This window comes from Loxodonta africana, unplaced genomic scaffold (genome assembly GCF_030014295.1).
Source record: "Loxodonta africana isolate mLoxAfr1 unplaced genomic scaffold, mLoxAfr1.hap2 scaffold_294, whole genome shotgun sequence".
NCBI classification, from domain to species: Eukaryota; Metazoa; Chordata; class Mammalia; order Proboscidea; family Elephantidae; genus Loxodonta; species Loxodonta africana.
In genome coordinates, this window is record NW_026975014.1 from 1 (window position 1) to 21,789 (window position 21,789).

The 21,789-nt window shown below is 41.4% G+C and overlaps 1 pseudogene; it reads left to right on the forward strand.

Moving 5' to 3' along the window:
• Positions 1–4,913: 4,913 nt before the first annotated feature.
• Positions 4,914–21,258, forward strand: LOC135229449 (PC-esterase domain-containing protein 1B-like; annotated as a pseudogene).
• The last annotated feature ends 531 nt before the right edge of the window (positions 21,259–21,789 follow it).

Consider the following 21,789-nt stretch of genomic DNA (forward strand, 5'->3'; position numbering starts at 1 on the left):
CATAGAGAGATAGTATTCAGGAAGAAATGACGAAGCAAAATAACTGAACAGAAGATTTCAAAGGGCTGCTCAGGAAGACAAAGTAAAGTATATAACAATATGTTCAAAGACCTGGAGGTAGAACATCAAAAGGGAAAAACACACCTGACATTTCTCAAGCTGAACGAATTGGAGAAAAAATTTAGGCCTCGAGTTGCAATAGTGAAGCATTCTGTGGGGACAATACTGAACTATGAAGGAAGCATTAAAAGAGGATGGTAGGAATACACAGAGTCACAATACCAAATAGAATTAGTTGATATTCAACCATTTTGAGAAGTATCATATGATTAGCATGTGATGGTTCTGAAGAAAGGTATCCAAGCTGCATTGAAAGCATTGGCAGAAAAGAAAGTTCCAGGAATTGACAGAATACCAGTTGATATGTTTCAACAAATGGATGCAGCACTGGAAGTGTTCACCCCTCTATGCCAAGAAATTTAGAAGACAGCTACCTGGCCGACTGACTAGGAGTAATCCATATTTATGCCTATTCCCAAGAAATATGATCCAACTGAATTCTGAAATTATAGAAGAACATCATTAATTCCACATGCAAGTATAATTTTGCTAAAAATCATTCAAAACAGGCTGCAGCAGGATTTCGACAGGGAACTGCCAGAAATTCAAGCCAGGATCAGAAGTGGGTGTGGAACCAGGATATCATTGCTGATGTCAGATGGATTCTGGCTCAAAGCACAGAATACCAGAAAGATATTTACCTGTGTTTTATTAACTATGCAAAGACATTCAACTGTGTAGATCATAAAAAATTATGGATAACATTGCGAACTTCAGAACACTTTATTGTGCTCATGAGGAACCTGTACACAGATCAAGACACAGTCATTCTAAAGGGGATACTGTGTGGTATAAAGTCAGAAAAAGTGTGTGTCAGGATTGTGTTTTTCCACTATATTCATTCAATGTGTACGCTGAACAAAGAAGCCGAAAAGCTGAACGACATGAAAAAGAATAGTGCATCAGGATTGGAAGAAGATTCACTAATAACCTGTGAGATGCAGATGATACGATTTTGCTGAAAGTGAACAGGACTCAAAACACTTATTGGTGAAGGTCAAAGATCATAGATTCAGTATGGGTTTTACCTCAACACAAAGAAAAAATCCTTCCAACTGGACCAATAACCAACATCATGATAAATGGAGAAAAGATTGAAATTTTCAAGGATTTCATTTTACTTGGATCCATAATCAACACCCATGGAAGCGGCAATCAAATGGTGGATGCATTGAGCAAATCTACTGCAAAATACCAATTTAATGTGTTGAAAAGCAAAGATGTTACCACAAAGACCAAAGCGCACCTGACCTAAGCCATGGTGTTTTCATTCACCTCATATGCATGAGAAAGCTGGATGATGAATAAGGAAGACCAAAGAAGAATTGACAATTTTGAATTGTGGTGCTGATGAATAATATTGAAATTACCATGGACTGCCAAAAGAACAAACAAACCTGTCTTGGAAGAAGTACAACCACAATGCTCCTTAGAAGCGAGGATGGTGAGACTACGTCTCACATACGTTGGATATGTTATCAGGAGGGATCAGCCCCTTGACAAGGCCATTGTGCTTGGTAAAGTAGAGAGCCAGTGAAAAATAGGAAGACCCTCAGCAGGATGGACTGACTCAGTGGCTGCAGCAATGGGCTCAAGTATAAAAATGATTGTGAGGGTGGTGTAAGGCTGGGCAGTGTTTAGTGCTATTGGGCATAGGGTCCCTCTGAGTCAGAAGCAACTCGAGGGCACCTAATAACAACATTGTAAATGATTCCCACACGTGTGTTATTTTCTCATACTGTATTGTCATCCATGTTGCTGTAATGCTAGAAGCTCTGCCACCAGTATTTCAAATACCAGCAGAGTCACCCATGGTGGACAGGTTTCACCTGAGCTTCCTGACTAAGACAAACTAGGATAAAGGACCTGGTAGCCTACTTCTCAACATTAGCCAGTGAAAACTATATTAAGGGCAAAGGAACATTGTCTGATATAGTGCTGGAAAACGAGCCCCTCAGGTTGGAAGACACTCAAAATAGGACTGGGGAAGAGCTTCCTCCTCAAAGTAGAGTCAGCCTTACTGACATGGATGAAGACAAGCTTTGGGGGCCTTCATTTATTCATGTGACACAACTCAAAATGAGAAGAAATCCCCGCAAACATCCATTAATAATAAGAATGTACATTAATAATCAGTGTACAATGAATGACTCTAGGAAAATTGGAACTTATAAAAAATGAAATGGAACACATTAACATTGATATCCTAGGCATTAAAAAAAAAAAATAGAGAGCTTAAATGGACTGGTAAAGGCTATTTTGAATTGACTATCATATGATCTACTCTGCTGAGAACGACAAATTAAAGAGGTATGGCAGTGCATTCATCATCAAAAAGAATATTTGAAGCTCTAACCTCAAGCACAACGCTGTCAATGATAGGCAAATATCCACAAACCTACAAGGAAGACAAGTTAATATGACTATTTTTCAAATTGAAACACCAACCACTAAGACAAAAGATAAAGAAATTGACAGTTCGTACCACCTTCTGCAGTCTGAAATTGAACAAACATGCAATCAAGATGCATTAATAATTACTGGTGATTGGAATGCAGATGTTGGAAACAAAGAAGTAGACACAGTAGTTGGAAAATACAGCCTTGGTGATATAAACAATGCCAGGGACCGCATGGCCTGACAGAGCTTTTCACGACCAGTGACTTCTTCATTACAAGTACCTTTTTTCAACAAAATAAACATCATGTATACCTGTCAATCTCACCAGAATAAATACACAGGAATCAAAATGACTAAGTCTGTGGAAAGAGACTATGGAAAAGCTCAATTCAGTCATAAGAAACACAGGGATGACTCCCGGAAACACCATCCATTGCTCATAAGCAAGCTCAAGCTGAAGCTGAAGAGAATCAGAACAAGTCAACAACGGCCAAAGTATGAACCTGGGTATATCCCACCTGAACTTAGAGGTCATCTGAGAATATATTTGACTCATTAAACACTAATGACCAAAGGCCACACAGACAGTGGGATGACATCAAGGGCATGAAGAAAGTTAAGAATCCACTAAAAAGTAATGAAAGTAAAAGACCAAAATAGATGTCAAAAAAGGATCTGATACTTGCTGTTGAATGTGGAGTAAATAAAGTAAAAGGAAGAATTGATAAAGTAAAGAGCTGAAAAGAGGATTTAAACGACAGCTAGAAAAGACAAAGTAAAGTATTATAATGAAATGTGCAAAGACCTGTTGTTAGGTGCTGTCAAGTTAGCTCCAACTCATAGTGACCCTGTGCACAACAGAACGAAACACTGCCCAGTCGTGAGCCATCCTTACAATCCTTGTTATGCTTGAGCTCACTGTTGCAGTCACTGTGTCAGTCCAACTCCTTGAGGGCCTTCCTCTTTTCCGCTGACCCTGTAATCTGCTGAGCATGATGTCCTTCTCCAGGGACTCTTCCGTCCTGGCAACATGTCCAAACTATGTAAGATGCAGTTTTGCCATCCTTGCCTCTAAGGAGCATTCTGGCTGTACCTCTTCTAAGACAGACCTGTTTGTTATTTGCCAGTCCATGGCATATTCAATATTCTTCACCAATACCTCAATTCAAAGGCATCAATTCTTTTTCAGTCTTCCTTATTCATTGTCCAGCTTTCACATGCATATGACGCGATTGAAAATACCATGGCTTAGGTCAGGCGCACCTTAGTCTTCAGGGTGACATCTTTGCTTATCAACACTTTGAAGAGGTCCTTTGCAGCAGATTTACCTACTGCAATGCATCTTTTGATTTCTTGACTGCTGCTTCCATGGATGTTGATTGTGGATCCAAGTAAAATGAAATCCTTCACAACTTCAAGCTTCTCTCTGTTTATCACGATGTTGCTCAATGGTCCAGTTGTGAGGATTTTTGTTTTCTTTATGTTGAGATGCAATCCATACTGAATGTTGTGGTCTTTGATATTCATTAGTAAGTGGTTGAAGTCCTCTTCACTTTCAGCAAGCAAGGTCCTGTCATCTGCATAACACAGGTTCTTAATAAGTTTTCCTCCAATCCTGATGCCCAGTTTTGCTTCGTATAGTCCAGCTTCTTGTATTATTTGCTCAGTATACAGATTAAATACTTATGGTGAAAATACACAACCCCAACGCACGACTTTCCTGACTTTAAACCAATCAGTATTTCCTTGATCTGTCTGAACAACCACCTCTTCATCTATGTAAAGGTCCCTCATGAGCACAATTAAGTGTTCTGGAATTCCCATTCTTCGCACTGTTATCCATAGCTTGTTATGATCCACACAGTCAAATGCCTTTGCATAGTCAATAAAACACAGGTAAACGCCCTTCTGGTATTCTCTCCCTTCAGCCATGATCCATCTGACATCAGCAAGGATATCCCTGGTTCCACATCCTTTTCTGAAACCGGACTGAATTTCTGGCAATTCCCTGTCGATATACTGCTGCAGCCATTTTTGAATGATCTTCAGCAAAATTTTGCTTCCATGTGATATTAAGGATATTGTTCTCTAATTTCCACATTCAATTGGATCATCTTTCTTGGGACTAGGCATAAATATGAATCTCTTCCAGTCAGTTGGCCAGGAAGCTGTCTTCCATATTTCTTGGCATAGATGAGTGAGCATCTCCAGCGATGCATCTGTTTGTTGAAACATTGCAATGGATATTCCATCAATTCCTGGTGCCTTGTTTTTCACAAATGCCGTCAGAGAAGTTTGGGCTTCTTTCTTCAGTACCATCGGTTCCTGATCATATGCCACCTCTTGGAATAGTTGAACTTCGACTAATTCTTTTTGGTATCATAACTCAGTGTATTCCTCCCATCTTCTTTTGATGCCTCCCGTGTCATTTAATATTTTCCCCATGGAATCCTTCACCATTGCAACTCGAGGCTTGAATTTTTCTTCAGCTCTTTTGGCTTGAGAAATGCCGAGTGTGTTCTTCCCTTTTGGTTTTCCATCTCCAGCTCTTTGCACATGTCATTATAATGTGCGTTTACTTTGTCTTCTAGAGATCCCCTTTGAAATCTTCTGTTCAGTTCTTTTACTCCACAAATTCTTTCTTTTGCTTTAGCTGCTCAATGCTCAAGAGCAAGTTTCATAGTCTCCGCTGACATCCATCTTGGTCTTTTCTTTCTCTCCTGTCTTTTCAATGACCTCTTTCTTTCTTCATGTATGATGTCCTTGATGTCATTCCACAACTCGTCTGGTCTTCAGTCACTAGTGTTCAATGCATCAACTCTATTCTTCAGATGATCTCCAAATTTAGGTGGGACACACTCAAGTTCATATTTTGGCTCCAATGCACTTGTTCTGATTTTCTTCATTTTTGGCTTGAACTTGCATATGAGCAATTGATGGTCTGTTCCACGGTTGGCCCCTGGCCTTGTTCTGATGGATGATATTGAGCTTTTCCATTGTCTCTTTCCACAGATGTAGTCAATTTGATTTCTGTGTGTTCCATCTGGTGAGGTCCATGTGTATAGATACCATTAATGTTGGTGAAAGAAGGTATTTGCAATGAAGAGGTCATTGTTCTTGTAAAATTCTATCATTCGATCTCTGGCATTGTTTCTATCACCAAGGCCATATTTTCCAACTACTGGTCCTTCTTTTTTGTTTCCAACTTTTACATTCTAAAAAAATTTCTAGTTGCCAGTAATTACCAATGCATCTTGATTGCATGTTCAATCAATGTTGGACTGCTGTAGCCGATAAAAATCCTTTATTTATTCATCTTTGGCCCTAGTGATTGGTGCATAAATTTGGATAACAGTCATATTAACTCGTCTTCCTTGTAGCTGTATGCATATTATCCTACCACTGACAGCGTTGTATTTCAGGATAGATCTTGAAATGTTCTTTTTGACCATGAATTCAACACCATTCCTCTTCGAGTTGTCATTCCCAGAATAGTAGGCTATATGGTTGTCCGGTTCAAAATGGCCAATACCAGCCCATTTCAGCTCACTAATGCCTAGGATATCGATGTTTATGTGATCCATTTCATTTTTGATGATTTCCAGTTTTCCTCGATTCATATTTCATACGTTCCAAGTTCCAATTATTACTGGATTTTTGCAGCTGTTTCTTCTCATTTTGAGTTGTGCCACATCAGCAAATAAAGGTCTCGAAAGCTTTACTCCATCCATGTCATTAAGGTGGACTCTACTTTGAGGAGGCAGCTCTTCCCCAGTCATCTTTTGAGTGCCTTCCAACCTGGGGAGCTCATCTTCCAGCACTATATCAGACAATGTTCTGCTGCTATTCGAAAGGTTTTCACTGGCTAATGTTTTTCAGAAATAGAATGCAGGGTCCTTCTTCCTAGTCTGTCTTAGTTTGGAAGCTCAGCCGAAACCTGTCCTCCATGGGTGACACTGCTGGTATCTGAACACCAATGGCATAGCTTCCAGCATCACAGCAACACGCACGCCCCCACATTATGACAAACTGACAGACGTGGGGGTGCAAAGACCTTGAGTACAAAAGCCAAAAGGAAAGAACATACTCACCATTTCTCAAGCTGAAAGAACGGAAGAGAAAATTCAAGTCTTAAGTTGCAATATGTATACTGAGCAAATATTTGAGAAGCTGGATTATATGAAGAAGGAGGGGACATCAGGATTGGAGGAAAAAAATATTAACAACATGTGTTATGTAGATGACACAACCTTGTTTGTTGAACGTGAATAGGACTTGAAGCACTTATTAAGATCAGAGACCACATCCTTTAGTATGGATTACACCTCAATAAAAACAAAAATATCCTCACAACTGTACGAATAAGCAACATCATGATGAATCGAGAAAAGTCTGAAGTTGTCAAGCATTTCATTTTACTTGGATTCACAATCAACAGCCATGGAAGCAGCAGTCAAGAAATCAAAAGACACATTGCATTAGACAAATCTACTGAAAAAAACCTCTCTTAAGTGGTGAAAATAAAAATTTTTACCTTGAGGACTAAGGTGCATGTGACACAAGCCATGGTGTTTCCAATCACCTCATATGCAGTGAAAGCTGGACGATGAATAAGGAAGACAGAAGAAGAATCGATGCCTTTGCATTTGGCTGTTGTAGAAGATAATCGACTATACCATGATGTCAAAAGAATGAATAAATCTGTCTTGGAAGAAGTACAACCAGAATACTCCTTAGAAACAAGGATGGCAAGTCTACATCTCACATACTTTGGACATATTTTCAGGAGGAATCAGTCCCTGGAGAAGGCCATCATGCTTGGTTATAGAGGAAGACCCTCAATGAAATGGATTGACTCAGTAGCTGCAACAATGGGCAAAAGCATAGCAACAATTGTGAGGATGGCACAGAATTGAGAAGTGTTTTGTTCTATCTATGAGTCAGTATTGACTAAATTTGCCTAGCAACAAGTTGCAATTTTGAAAGATTCTATGGGGAAAATATCAAATGACACAATGCATCAAAAGAAGATGGAAGGAGTACAGAGAGTCATTGTACCAAAAAGAATCTGTTGACGCTCAGCCCTTTCAGGAAGGACTATGTAATCAAGCACCGAAGGTGCTGAAGGAAGAAGTCCAAGCTTCACTGAAGGTATTGGTAAACAAAGAAAGAAAGAAAAAAACAAGGCTCCAGGAATAGACAGAATATCAAGTGAGATGTTCCAAGAAATGGACCCAGAGCTGGAAGCACTCACTCATTTATGCCAAGAATTTGGAAGATAGTAATCTGGCCAACCAACAGGAAGAAATTGATATTTGTGCCCAATCCAGAGCAAGGTGATCCAACAGAATGCAGAAATTATCAAATAATACCATTACTATCACACACAAGTAAAATTTTGCTGAAGATCTTTTGAAACCAAATGCAGTAATACATCAACAATGAACTGCCAGAAATTCAAGCTGCAGACAGAAGAGGACATGGAATGAGGGATATCATTGCTGATGTCAGATGGATCCTGGCTGAAAGCAGAGAATACCTAAAACATATCTACCTCGGTTTTACTGACTGTGCAAAGGCATTCAACTGTATGGATCATAACAAATTATGAATAACATTACGAAGAATGGATATTCCACAACACTTAACTGTTTTGAGGAGGAAACTACATAGACCAACATACAGTCATTTCAATAGAATAAGGGGATACTGCATAGTTTTAAATCAGGAAGGTGCCTTAGGGTTGTATCCTTTCACCATACTTATTAAATCCACATGCTGAATAAAAAATCCATGAAGCTGGACTCTATGAAGAAGAAAAGGGCATCAGGATTCGATGAAGACTCATTAACTACTAGCGATATGCAGATGACACAACTATGCTAGCTGAAAGTGAAGAGCACCTGAAACACTCATAATATCAAAGACTACAGCCTTCAATATGGATTACACCTCAATTTAAAGAAAACAAAACCCTCACAAGCAGACCAGTAAGCAATGTCATGATAAAACAAGAAAAGATTGAATTTGTCAAGGATTTCATTTTACTTGGATCCACAGTCAATACCCATGGAAGCAGCTGTCAAGAAATCAAAAGAACTGTTGCACTGGGCAAATCTGTTGCAAAAGACCTCTTTAAAGTGTAAACAAGCAAATACGTCACTTTCAGGTCTAAAGTGCTCATGACCCAAGCCATGGTTTTTTCAGTCCCTCATGTACATGCGAAAGCTGGACAAAGAATAAAGAAGACTGAACTGTTGCATTTGAATTGCAGTGTTGGCAAAAAATATTGAATATACTGTGGACCCCTAGAAAAAGGAATAAATCTGCTTGGGAGAAGTAAAACACAGCCAGAATGCTCCTTAGAGGCAAGGATGGTGAGACTTCACCTCATGTACTTAGGATATGTTATGGAGGGACCAGTCCTTGAAGAAGGAAATCATATTTGGTAAAGTAGTTGTCATTGTTGTTAGGTGCCATCTAGTCAGTTCCAACTCATAGTGACCCTATATAAAACAGAACAAAACACTGCCTGGACCTGTGCCATCCTTACAATTTGTGTTATGCTTAAGCCCATTACTGGAGCCACTGTGTCAGTCTATCTTGTTGGGGGCCTTCCTTTCATAACAATTGTGGATAACGTTGTGAAGTACGGGGATTTTAGAACATTTAATTTTGCTAACGTGGAATCTGTACATACACCATAAATCAGTTCCTCAGGCAGAACAAGGGAATAGTGTGTGCTTTAAAATCAGGAAAGGTATGCATCAGGGTTGTATCCTTTCACCGTACATACTCAATTTATATGCTGATCAAATAATGTGAGAAGCTGGACTATCTGAAGAAAAGTGTGCCATCAGGATTGCAAGAAGACTCATTAATAATTTGAGAGAGGCAGATGATACTGCCTTGCTTACTGAAGGCAAAGTGGATTTGAAGCACTTACTGGTAAAGATCAAAGACTACAGCCTTCAGTATGAATTACACTCCAACATAGTGAAAAGAAAAATCCTTACAATCGGGCCAACAAGCAACATCATGATAAACAGAGAAAAGGTGGAAGTGGTCAAGGATTTCATTTTACCTGGATACACCATCAGTGCCAGCAGTCAGTAAATAAAATGATGTACTGAACTGGGCAAATCTTCTGCATAAAGACCTCTTTAAAGTGTTGAATAGCAAAGGTGTTACTTTTTTGACTAAGGTGCACCTGACCCAAGCCACGGTATTTTCCATCACCTCATAGGCATTCAAAAGCTGGACAATGAATAAGGAAGTCTGAAGAAGAACTGATGCCCTTGAGTTATGGTGTTGGAGAAGGATACTGAATATACTATGAACTGCCAGAAGAATGAACAAATCTGTCTTGGGAGAAGTGCAGAGTGTTCCTTGGAAGCAAGGATGGAAAAATTTCATCTCATACACTTTGGACATGTTATCGGGGGGAAGAACATCATGCTTGGTAGAGGGCCAGCAAGAAAGAAGAAGACCCTCGACCAGATGGATTAGCACAGTGTCTGCAAACAATGGATTCAAACATAGCAGCCATCTAAGGTACAGCCGCAGAGCCCACCCACCGAAGTGCTTTAGGAATAGAGACATACCTACCCGACTGGCACTTGGGGGAAGCCTGTCAGCATCCTGCCCCCCCTGGAGTATGAACCCCTGCTGCTACTAGAATCTGGTGTACAAAACTATCACCAGTTCTTCTCTAGGTGGAAATGTAACAGTCTGCTCCACACACTTGATGCCCCAAAATCAGATTCTACTGAAGAATAGTGAATGGACTCTTAGGTTCACATATCTGGTAACAGCCCAAACCAGCTAGTAATAGGACATAAGTGAGTCAAGGGCTACAACATTCAAGACAGCGCAATCTAGTAGCCCATCTACGTACATTGAAAGAAAACAAAACAAGACTCAGTGACCAAATATAGATTAAATCACTACAACATCTTAGTGATGGCTCAGAGACAGCAGGCGATATCAAAACACATATAGAAGCAGACCATGATTGCTTCTACAACTCCCCAAAGTAAAGAATCAAAATCTTTTCCAAATGAAGATACAATCCTGGAATTGCCAGATACAGAATAAAAAAAAAACTAATTTACAGAATTCTTCAAGACATCAGGGATGACCTCAGAAATGAAATAAGGCAATTTACAGAAAAAGCCAAGGAACACACTGATAAAGCAGTTCAAGGTCTCAAAAAGATTATTCAAGAACATAGTGGAAAAGTTAATAAGCTGCAAGAATCCATAGAGATACAGCATTCAGAAATCCAAAAGATTAACAATAAAATTACAGAATTAGACAACGCAATACGAAGTCAGAGGAGCACACTCGAGCAATTAGAATGCAGAGTGGGAGCTCTGAAGGACCAGGGAATTGACACCAATATAGCTGGAAAAAATCAGATAAAAGAATTAAAAAAAATGAAGAAATCCTAAGAATCGTGTGGGACTCTATCAAGAAGAATAACTTGCATGTGATTGGAGTCCCAGAACGGGGAGGGATATCAGAAAACACAGAGAGAATAGTTGAAGATCTGTTGGCAGAAATCTTCCCTGACATCATGAAAGACGAAAGGATATCTATCCAAGATGCTCATCGAACCCCATTTAAGACTGATCCAAAAAGAAAATCACCAAGACATATTATCATCAAACTTGCCAAAACGAAAAATAAAGAGAAAATATTAAAATCAGCCAGGGATAAAATAAAGGTCTCCTACAAGGGAGAATCAATAAGAATAAGTTCAGACTACTCAGCAGAAACCATGCAGGCAAGAAGGCAATCGGATGACATATACAGAGCACTGAAGGGGAAAAACTGTCAGCCAAGGATCATATATCCAGCAAAACTCTCTCTGAAATATGAAGGTGAAATTAAGACATTTACAGATAAACACAAGCTTAGAGAATTTGTAAAAACCAAACCAAAGCTACAAGAAATACTAAAGGGGGAAATTGTTTGATAAGAAAAACAATAATATCAGACACCAGCACAACACAAGGTCACAGAACAGAGCATCCTGATATCAACCCAAATAGGGAAATCACAAAAACAAATTAAGATTAATTTTAAAAAGAAAAAAACACTCAAAACAGGGAATCATTGAAGTCAATATGTAAAAGATCATAATAATCTAAAAGAGGGACTAAATACAGGTGGCATAGAACTGCCATATGGTGAGGGATACAAGGCGATATAGGACAATACAAGTTAGGTTTTTACTTAGAAAAATAGGGGTAAATAGTAAGGTAACCACAAAGAGGTATAACAACTCCACAACTCAAAATAAAAACCAAGAAAAACATAACGACTCAGCAAACATAAAGTCAGATACTATGAAAAAGAGGAACACAAAATTTACAAAGAAAAATGTCTCAGCACAAAAAAGTAAGTGGAAAAATGAAATTGTCAACAACACACATAAAAAGGCATCAAAATGACAGCACTAAACACATGCTTATCTATAATTACGCTGAATGTAAATGGACTAAAGGCATCAATAAAGAGACAGAGAGTCACGGACTGGATAAAGAAACACGATCCGTCTATATGCTGCCTACAAGAGACACACTTTAGACTTAGAGACACAAACAAACTAAAACTCAAAGGATGGAAAAAATATATCAAGCAAACAATAAGCAAAAAAGAGCAGGAGTAGCGATATTAATTTCTGACAAAATAGACTTTAACGTTAAATCCACCACAAAGGATAAAGAAGGACACTACATAATGATAAAAGGAAAAATTGCCCAGGAAGATATAACCATATTAAATATTTATACACCCAATGACAGGGCTGCAAGATACATAAAACAAACTTTTTCAGAACTGAAAAGTGAGATAGACACCTCCACAATTATACCAGGAGACTTTGACACACCACTTTCGGAGAAGGACAGGACATCCAGTTAGAAGCTCAATAGAGACACGGAAGACCTAATTACAACAATCAACCAACTTGACCTCATTGACTTATACAGAACACTCCATCCAACTGCTGCAAAGTATACTTTTTTTTCTAGTGCACATGGAACATTCTCTAGAATAGACCACATATTAGGTTTTAAAACAAACATTTGCAGAATCCAAAACATTCAAATATTACAAAGCATCTTCTCAGACCACAAGGCCATAAAAGTGGAAATCAATAACGCAAAAATTATGGAAAAGAAATCAAATACTTGGAAACTGAACAATAACCTGCTCAAAAAAGACTGGGTTATAGAAGACATTAAGGAGGGAATAAAGAAATTCATAGAATGCAACGAGAATGAAAATACTTCCTATCAAAACCTCTGGGACACAGCAAAACCAGTGCTCAGAGGTCAATTTGTAATGATAAATGCACACATACTAAAAGAAGAAAGAGCCAAAATCAGAGAACTGTCCCTACAATTTGAACAAATAGAAAGTGAGCAACAAAAGAATCCATCGGGCACCAGAAGAAAACAAATAATAAAAATTAGAGCTGAACTAAATGAATTAGAGAACAGAAAAACAATTGAAAGAATTAACAAAGCCAAAACTGGTTCTTTGAAAAAATTAACAAAATTGATAAATCATTGGCCAGACTGACTAAAGAAATACAGGAAAGGAAACAAATAACCCAAATAAGAAACGAGATGGGTCACATCACAACAGACCCAACTGAAATTAAAAGAATCATGTCAGATTATTGCGAAAAAGTACACTCTAACAAGTTTGCAAACCCAGAAGAAATGGATGAATTCTTAGAAAAAACTACCTACCTAAACTAACACAATCAGAAGAACAACTAAATAGACCCATACCAAAAATGAGATTGAAACAGTAATCAAAAAACTCCCAACAAAAAAAAAACCCTGGCCCGGATGGCTTCACTGCAGAGTTCTACCAAACTTTCAGAGAAGAGTTAACACCACTACTACTAAAGGTATTTCAAAGCATAGAAAATGATGGAATATTGCCTAGCTCATTCTATGAAGCCACTATATCCCTGATTCCAAAGCCAGGTAAAGACATCACAAAAAAAGAAAATTACAGACCTATATCCCTCATGAACATAGATGCAAAAATCCTCAACAAAATTCTAGCGAATAGAATTCAACAACATATCAAAAAAATAATCCACCACGACCAAGTGGGATTTATACCAGGTATGCAAGGCTGGTTTAATATTCGAAAAGCCATTAATGTAATCCACCACATAAATAAAACAAAAGACAAAAACCACATGGTCTTATCAATTGATGCAGAAAAAGCATTTGACAAAGTCCAACACCCTTTTATGATAAAAACTCTCAGCAAAATAGGAATTGAAGGAAAATTCCTCAACATAATAAAGGGCATCTTTTTATACAAAGCCAACAGCCAACATCACTCTAAATGGAGAGAGCCTGAAAGCATTTCCCTTGAGAACGGGAACCAGACAAGGATGCCCTTTATCACCACTCTTATTCAACATCGTGCTGGAAGTCCTAGCCAGGGCAATTAGGCTAGACAAAGAAATAAAGGGTATCCGGATTGGCAAGGAGGAAGTAAAGTTATCACTATTTGCAGATGACATGATTTTATACACAGAAAACCCTAAGGAATCCTCCAGAAAACTACTGAAACTCGTAGAAGAGTTTGGGAGAGTCTCAGGTTATAAGATAAACATACAAAAATCACTTGGATTCCTCTACATCAACAAAAAGAACATCGAAGAGGAAATCACCAAATCAATACCATTCACAGTAGCCCCGAAGAAGATAAAATACTTAGGAATAAACCTTACCAAAGATGTAAAAGACCTATATAAAGAAAACTACAAGTACTACTACAAGAAACTGAAATGGACCTAGTTAAGTGGAAAAACATACCTTGCTCATGGATAGTTAACATAGTAAAAATGTCTATTTTACCAAAACCCATCTATACATACAATGCACTTCCAATCCAAATTCCAATGACATTTTTTAATGTGATGGAGAAACAAATCACCAACTTCATATGGAAGGGAAAGAAGCCTCAGACAAGCAAAGCATTACTGAAAAAGAAGAAGAAAGTGGGAGGCCTCATTCTACCTGATTTTAGAACCTATTATACAGCCACAGTAGTCAAAACAGCCTGGTATTTGTACAACAACAGGCACATAAACCAATGAAACAGAACTGAGAACCCAGGTATAAATCCATCCACATATGAGCAGCTGATATTTGACAAAGGGCCAGTGTCAGTTAATTGGGGAAAAGATAGTCTTTTTAACAAATGGTGCTGGCATAACTGGATATCCATTTGCAAAAAAATGAAACAGGACCCATACCTCACACCATGCACAAAAACTAACTCCAAGTGGATCAAAGACCTAAACTAAAGACTAAAACAATAAAGATCATGGAAGAAAAAATAGGGACAACTTTAGGAGCCCTAATACAAGGCATAAACAGAATACAAAACATTACCAAAAATGACGAAGAGAAACCAGATAACTGGGAGCTCCTAAAAATCAAACACCTATGCTCATCTGAAGAGTTCACCAAAAGATTAAAAAGACCACCTACAGATTGGGAAAGAATTTTCAGCTACGACATCTCTGACCAGTGCCTGATCTCTAAAATCTGTATGATTCTGTTAAAACTCAACCACAAAAACACAAACAACCCAATCAAGAAGTGGGCAAAGGATATGAACACACACTTCACTAAAGAAGATATGCAGGCAGCTAACCGATACATGAGAAAATGCTCTCGCTCATTAGCCATTAGAGAAATGCAAATTCAAACTATGATGCGATTCTATCTCACTCCAACAAGGCTGGCATTAATCCAAAAAACACAAAATAATAAATGTTGGAGAGGCTGCAGAGAGATTGGAACTCTTATACACTGCTGGTGGGAATGTAAAATGGTACAACCACTTTGGAAATCTATCTAACGTTTTCTTAAACAGTTAGAAATAGAACTACCATACAACCCAGAAATCCCGCTCCTCGAAATATACCCTAGAGAACTAAGAGCCTTCACACAAACAGATATATGCACACCCATGTTTATTGCAGCTCTGTTTACAATAGCAAAAAGCTGGAAGCAACCAAGGTGTCCCATTAACGGATGAATGGTTAAATAAATTGTGGTATATTCACACAATGGAATACTACACATTAATAAAGAACCATGACGAATCTGTGAAACATTTCATAACGTGGGGGAACCTGGAAGGCATTATGCTGAGCGAAATTAGTCAGAGGCAAAAGGACAAATATTGTATAAGACCACTATTATAAGATCTTGAGAAATAGTATAAACTGAGAAGAACACATACTCTTGTGGTTACAAGGTGAGGAGGGAGGGAGGGTGGGAGAGGGTTATTTACTGATTAGTTAGCAGATAAGAACTACTTTAGGTGAAGGGAAGGACAATACTCAATACACGGAAGGTCAGCTCAACTGGACTGGACCCAAAACAAAGAAGTTTCTGAGATAAACTGATAGCTTCAAACATCAGTGGAGCATGGCGGGGGTCTGGGGACTATGGCTTAAGGGGACTTCTAAGACAATTGGCAAAATAATTCTATTATGAAAACATTCAGCATCCCACTTTGAAATGTGGCGTCTGGGGTCTTAAGTGCTAACAAGTGGCCATCTAAGATGCATCAGTTGGTCTCAACCCATCAGAATCAAACGAGAATGAAGAACACCAAGGTCACAAGATAACCATGAGCCCAAGAGACAGAAAGGGCCACATGAACCAGAGACTTACATCATCCTGAGACCAGATGAACTAGATGGTGCCCGGCCACAACCGATGACTGCCCTGACAGGGAGCACAACAGAGAACCCCTGAGGGAGCAGGAGATCAGTGGGATGCAGACCCCAAATTCTCATAAAAAGACCAGACTTAATGGTCTGATTAAGACTAGAGGCATCCCAGCTGTCATGGTCCCCAAACCTTCTGTTGGCCCAGAATAGGAACCATTCCCGAAGACAACTTATCAGACACGGAAGGGACTGGACAATGGGTTGGAGAGAGATGGTGGCTAAGAGTGAGCTACTTGTATCAGATGGACACTTGAGACTGTGTTGGCATCTCCTGTCTGCAGGGGAGATAGGAGGGTAGAGAGGGTTAGAAACTGGCAAAATTGTCAGAAAGGAGAGACTGGGAGGGCTGACTCATTAGGCGGAGAGCAAGTGGGTGTATGGAGTAAGGTGTATATAAGCTTATATGTGACAGACTGACTTGATTTGTAAACGTTCACGTAAAGCTCAATAAAAATTATTAAAAAAAACATAGCAGCCATTTTGAGGATGGCGCAGGGACAGGCAGTGTCTCATTCTGCTGTACACAGAGTCACTATGAGTCAGAATGGACTAAACAGCACCAAACAACAACAACAAAGATGGTAGTGTGGATACATATCCTGTTATGTAATCTTCAAAGAGTATTACAATCAGACAGCTAGAAAACTTATCTAAGGGAAAATAAGAGGCCAAAGTTCATACCAGCAGGAGCCTGCATTAATATCATAGCAAGAAACAGGTCATGGTTATTGCAGCCAGGAAATTAGCATCTATATCCAACTGAAGAAGAACTCAAGATATGTATACTTGGAAACTAAATCCACATCCCAATAGGAACCCTGGTGGCACAGCGTTTAAGAGTTACAGCTGCTAACCAAAAGGTCAGCAGTTCAAATCCACCAAACGCTCCTTTGAAAACCATGTGGCAGTTCTACTCCTTCCTATAGAGTTGCTGTGCATCAGAAACCACTTGATGGCAATAGTAATGGGCAGCAGTAAATACGGCATATTTATTACAGTCAAGAGGTTAGCATGCATACCCAAAGAAAAACACGATGGGTTAAAACAAGCTCTAAGACTAAATATTTACCTAGAATATAGTAATAATATTGAAGTCAAGGTCATTACAGCCATAAAGTTAGCACTTATAGCCAAAGAAATAAGAGGTCAGAATTAATAAAACCTGGAATTCATCCAAATCCTAACATAAAGTGAGGGGCACAATGCTACAACCTCCATATACAAGGAGAAAGGAGGTTAGGGTTCAAAGAATCATGAGCCCAAAATCATATTTTAATAAGAGATACATTATGCTTCTTAAAGCCAGGAAGCTACATTCACATACTACTTAAGAGAAGATCAGGGTTCATAAAGCCCTGGTCTGACTCAAATTGTGCTAAGAATTGTGTTATGTTTCCTACAAGCAGGTAAGTAGCAACCACGTTCATGGACAAAAACAGATTAGGGTTCATAAAGCTAACAGCCTACATCCATATTTTAGTGAAAATGGCCCATGGTTCTCATGGCCAGGGAGCTAGAATCCATATCCTATGAAACGTAAAGACAGAGTTTAAAGAATGCAAATCCGAGTAAAAATCTGAAACTGGATCTGAATATTAAACAGGCCGTGGTTGTTAGAGTCAAGAAACTCCTATGTTGGGAGACTGAAGGTCAGGGTTCATTGAGCCAGAAAAATGCATCCATAAAACATAGCCAAGGGAAAAGGGGGCCACAGTAAGTACAGCCAGATAGGTAGTATTCATATTCATGATTAAAGATGGTCAGAGTCCATATGAAAGGAAATTTGCCTTAATAACCTACTTAAAAAAAGATACATGGCTTGTGAGGCCTGGAAATTAGCATCTATACCCAGAGAAACATGAAGGCAGGATTCATAAAGAAGAGCTTTAACGTATGTACTAGTGAGAAAAGGGTCATTTAAACAAAGCTAGAAAGGGAATATCCATAACCTTAAAACAATATCTATGTCTTTAGTTTTGTTTTTTTTTTTACTAAGATATTGACATAATAGTAAAGATTATGTCATGGTTGTTACAAAAAGGAAGTTAGCAACCATATCCAAAGGAAAAAGAATAACAAAAAAGATCAGGTTTCACAGAGCCAGGAGCTTGACCCATATTCTGGTAATGAAATAGTCAAAGGCAGCACGGTTGGAAAGCTAGCATCCTATTCAAGCAGACAAGAGGCCAGGGTTCACAGAGCTTGTTCCATGCACATATTTTTTTAATAAGGAATATGACGTGAGTGTTACAGCCAGAATCTGCTAATAGAGAAGTTCATGATTCACAGAGCCAAGAGACTAAATCAACACCCTATGAAGTAATGGGGCATGGTTGTTACAGAACCATGCCCCATACTGGCATCTATATTAAAGAGAGGGAAGGGAAGGGTTCTTTTATCAAAGTTGATGTCAATATCCTGTTGAGAATTAGGCCTTGGATTTCAGCCAGGAATCCAGCACCAGTATGTAAAAACAAACAGTTGTATGTAAGGGATAAGGAAATCATGCTACATCTTAGTAAGAATTAGGAATGGTGCTTTCAGCCAGGACGTCAACATTTATATTCAATGGAGAGGAAGTCATTGTACGTGGAGCAAGTACTGACCATTGTACATGGAGCAAGTACTGACCAGTACATCTGGCTCATAGCAACCCCAGATATTGCAGAGTAGTAATGTACTCCACAGGTTTTTTTGTTTTCTAAGTTTATGCCCTTTGGGAAGTAGATAGCCAGAACTTTCACTTGAGGGGCCTCTATGTGGACTCAAACTGTCAATCGTTCTGTTAGCAGTCATATGTTTAATGGTTTGGGGCACCCAGAAGATAGTGTCATAATTTAAGGAGTGAGCATGTTAAAATTAACAGATCTAATGGCTGGTGGAGCCACTGTGGAAAAGGGTCTGAGCATTTCCCAAAGCAACGATTGTTCTACCACCACACCAGCAGACAAGTGCAGCTCAGGGCTTTTACTGAGAGCTGGAGCTCTCTTTTTGCACAAGTCCACCTACAAAAGTATAATAGGAGCCTAATTTGTAAGAGCCAGAAGTTGCATACTAAGCTTACCCTGCTTGAACCACACCAGAGGCCGTTTGTTAGTGCAAAAAGGTGGTGGACGGCAGGAGTTCTACACTGGACACCCCGGGGGGATCCCCAGAGAAGCAGAATGACTGACCAGAAGGTGGTGCCCAGGAAGGGTAAAACGTCCACCTACGTTACATACCGTAGGGTTCCTTTGCTTCGATTCTCCAAAGGGCAATGCTGGATAAATGCAGAGGAGCTGTGTGGTGGCCAGGCCTCAGCTCAGGAGCACTGGGTGTGCAGATGGAAGTGTGAAGGGTGGACTGCTTGGGGATACCATCATGGCCAGTACCTTGTGGGTATGGATTCCCACACCCCGGTTGGAACACTGTGTTAGAAGGGGTCTCCAGACTTTACCCTGGGACAAAGACAGTGATCAGGTCATGGGATGTGTTCTTGTCATTTCTCAGGAGGGCTGGGGTACTCACAATGGGATTGGGAAGAGAGAGACAAAACGAAAACAAAGACGAAAGCACCGTGGAACTAAGATGAGTATGTTTTCCTGAGTATTCTCGCCTACACTGCCTGGAAATCCTGGGTGTGGATCCACCACCGACTGGGCCACGGCCCTGGAAGTGGCCTGGTTCTTCCAGTGGACAGATTTTGTCCCAGTGCCTGGAGCACAGGTGGTGGCTGAGGCGGAAACAGCCTACAACCATCCAGACCAACAGCATCAGTGTCAGCACCGCTGCCCTCCACCAAGGGGAGCCAAGCCAGGCACAGGGGCAGGGCCATGGGTTCAGAGGTCACACCGTGGGCCTAAGGATTGGCAGAACGCTTTCAGGGCCCCGGACGCTGCCCCCTTTCTCCTCCCCGTCCAGGCCCAGGCCAGTCCAGCGGCATTAAACAGCCCCCGTCTGCCCGCCCGGCCGCCCCACAACCGCCAGCCAGCCAGCCTGCCTGCCTTCTCTCCGTCTCTGGCAGCAGCCCCTCAGCCCTCGGTCCAGAGCTCTTTCGGGACCCGCCCTGAGGGAAGGCAGGAGCTAGGCCACCTTCACCCAGCCACCATGGTCCACGTGAGGGCGTCCGAAGTCCGGCAGCTGCGGCACAACAAGTTCGTGGTCGTCATGGGGGACTCGGTGCAGAGGGCCGTGTACAAGGACCTGGTGCTCCTGCTGCAGAAGGACTGCCTGCTCTCAAGCAGTCCCCTGAAGGCCAAGGGCGAGATGAGCTTCTAGCAGGACAGGCTGCTGCACGGCGGCGGGTGGGGCCGTATGCACAACGGGACCCACTACCGCGAAGTCCGCGAGTTCTGCTCCACACACCACCTTGTGCGCTTCTACTTCCTCACACGCGCCTACTCCCGGTACGTGGAGAAAGTTCTGCTGGAGCTGCTGAGGGGCGAGCACGGCCCAGACGTGGTCATCATGAACTCCTGCCTCTGGGACCTGTCCAGGTATGGCCAGGATTCCATGTGGAGCTACAGGAGGAACCTGGAGACCCTGTTCTGGTGCCTTCGCTAGGTCCTGCCCGAGTCCTCTCTCGTGGTGTGGAACACTGCCATGCCAGTGGCTGAGACGGTCTCGGGGGGTTTCCTCCCGCCTGAGGGCATGCCCCCGACCTCGTGCCTGCGGGATGATGTGGTGGAGGCCAATTTCTACAGCGCCGCTGAGGCCAGCAGGCTCCGCTTCAACGTGCTGGACTTGAATTTCCACTTCCGGCACTCCGGCAGCACAGGCAGGCAGATGGCGTGCACTGGAACCAACACGCTCATCGAAGGCTCTCGCAGCTGCTGCTGGCCCATCTGGGCGACATCTCGGGCGTGGACCTGCCCTGCGACAACCCGGTGGGCAGGTGGATCTGGGAAGGCCCTGGGAGCCGTCTCAGAGGGCCCGCGGACGACAGACTGCTCCAGCACCACTGAGGTGAATCCAGTGAGGTAGGCCCCGCCTCGACGCCCGCCTAGACCCGCGTGCCCGATCGCTTAGTCGCGGAGACCCCCTATTTCCCTGCCCCAGGTTCCCAGGTGCTTCCGGCGGCACCGCCATGGCTCCAGTTTGCCCTGGAACCAATCCCTGCAGCGCCAGCCATGCTCTGGCGACCCCTCTGCACTGCACACTAGGTATGGCGAGGAAGCAAACCTGACAGCTGGCCGGCTGCCCCGCAACGCCGGAATACATACGGCCTCTGATTAGCACCAGCGCCGCGTGGTTCACCGGGCTTCTCCGCCTTACCCTCCAGGTACCCCCCGCAGAGCCACAGAGGTGCAGGGGGACGGACCGCAGCCACCAGTATGACCAGTGCCAAGACTTCGGTAACCACCCCCCCACGTAGGTCGTCCTCTCCCCTTTGAACCCTTGCCTGGGGGATGGCCTAGGCATGCAGGTCTGGAACACCTCCAGCCACCCCTCCACCCCTCTCAGCAAGGACAAGCCTTACTCGCTGCGAGTTGGGG